The sequence below is a fragment of the Cucurbita pepo genome, chromosome 10, assembly GCF_057944985.1.
Source record: "Cucurbita pepo subsp. pepo isolate OVF chromosome 10, ASM5794498v1, whole genome shotgun sequence".
In the NCBI taxonomy this organism is placed as follows: domain Eukaryota; kingdom Viridiplantae; phylum Streptophyta; class Magnoliopsida; order Cucurbitales; family Cucurbitaceae; genus Cucurbita; species Cucurbita pepo.
Genome location: NC_141807.1, coordinates 15,931,434 through 15,932,779, shown reverse-complemented (window position 1 = coordinate 15,932,779; position 1,346 = coordinate 15,931,434). Strand labels below are relative to the sequence as shown.

Below are 1,346 nucleotides of genomic sequence, written 5' to 3'. Positions count from 1 at the left end.
TTTATCTATAAGGCTTTCTTTATTTACAATAAGTCCTCTCTTTTATAAGTCCTCTCTTTTATCTATAACGCTTTCTTTACTTACAATAAGTCCTCTCTTTTATCTATAAAAGTCCTCTCTTTTATCTATAAGGCTTTCTTTACTTACAATAAGTCCTCTCTCTATATGGGACATTACTCTCTTTTATCTATAAGGCTTTTCTCTCTATATGGGACATTACTCTCTTTTATCTATAAGAATGGCGGCATAGCCATAATGATATAATAATCCTTATATAAGTATCTTGCTTTCTTTACTTACAATAAGTCCTCTCTCTATATGGGACATTACTCTCTTTTATCTATAAGGCTTTTCTCTCTATATGGGACATTACTCTCTTTTATCTATAAGAATGGCGGCATAGCCATAATGATATAATAATCCTTATATAAGTATCTTTTCTTTTTCTCTTGTACCCACCTTATACATAACATGTTAAATTAACTCATACTTAAAAAAACAATCTCTCTCTTTTGGAGATTCGAGGTATCGATTCCCGTACCCCGTACCTCTCGCATGCTAAGCAAGCACTCTACCATCTGAGCTACATCCCCACAATTTTTGCATCACAAAACCCTAAATTTCCGATCATCAATAATAGTGAAAATGAAGAAATATTACTACCCAACATGACATGAATAAGGAAAAATTGAAATAATATATTTAATAATAGATAGTCTTATTTTTGGAGATGCGGGGTATCAATCCCCGTACCTCTCGCATGCAAAGCGAGCGCTCTACCATCTGAGCTACATCCCCATGATTTGTTCATCATAAAACCCTAAATGTCCCATCATCAATAATAGTGAAAATAAAAAAAATATCAAAATATTAATAACAAATAGTTTGGTTTGGTGATGCGGGGCATCCATAATTGTGAAAATGAAAAAATATAATAACAAATTAAATACTTTCTTTTGGAGATGCGGGCTATCAATCCCCGTATAACTCGCATGCAAAGCGAGCGCTCTACTATCTAAGCTACATCTCCACAATTTTTATGTCACAAAACCCTAAACGTCTCGTCATGAATAATAGTGAAAATGAAAAAAATATCGCTACTCAATATGTCATAAATAAGGAAATATTGAATAGAAATAAAATAGTAATAACGAATAGTTTCTTTTGGAGATGCGAGGTATCGATCCCTATATCTCTCGCATGCTACATTCCCACGATTTTACATCAAAAAACTCTATACTTCCCGTCATCAATGATATTGAAAGTGAAAAACTATCCCCGCTCATTATGTCGTAAATAAGGAAAAATTTAAAAGAACTAATATATTTAGTAATCGTTTCCTTAGT

General features: G+C 32.5%; 1 non-coding gene across 1 annotated transcript; it reads right to left on the bottom strand.

Moving 5' to 3' along the window:
- Positions 1-725: 725 nt before the first annotated feature.
- On the bottom strand, positions 726-798 carry TRNAA-UGC (transfer RNA alanine (anticodon UGC)). The gene has a single exon. It is a non-coding gene; the product is annotated as a tRNA-Ala (tRNA).
- Between the last annotated feature and the right edge of the window lie 548 nt (positions 799-1,346).